Source organism: Chrysochloris asiatica, unplaced genomic scaffold (assembly GCF_000296735.1).
Source record: "Chrysochloris asiatica unplaced genomic scaffold, ChrAsi1.0 scaffold00219, whole genome shotgun sequence".
NCBI lineage: Eukaryota > Metazoa > Chordata > Mammalia > Afrosoricida > Chrysochloridae > Chrysochloris > Chrysochloris asiatica.
Genome location: NW_006408737.1, coordinates 2,071,004 through 2,071,467, shown reverse-complemented (window position 1 = coordinate 2,071,467; position 464 = coordinate 2,071,004).

Genomic DNA, 464 nt, shown 5'->3' with positions numbered 1-464 from the left:
TAACTCATGGAAGACTGTTTAAACTCCAGAGACTTTCTGCCATTTTGCTTGTTGGGTGTGGGTAATGGGGAATTAACAGATGTTACCAATTGTTGTGATTGTTCATTACTCTTCATATGTTTCATTACCTGTTAATGTTTCAGAAGTGAGGCCATGCATTGTGCTGGCCTGGTCTTTTAATGTGCCACGTGTTTTGTTGTTGCCATCATACTAGGAATCATTGCATTGTTCTATTGCCCTCTCCACCGCGTCCCTTGTGTAACCATGTAACTCAACTTTCTAGGAAGATTAGTCTTGCTCTCACCATCCAAGAGTTAATAGTTCAAGGTTTACAAAATAAGATAAATGCTTTAGAAGAAGGAATATTGTTTTTGAGATATAAGCTTTCAAAATCTCCAATTTAGACTTTCAGTTTAATGATATTCATTGTATAAGTAGATTTGTGTTATCTGAACAGGATCAGA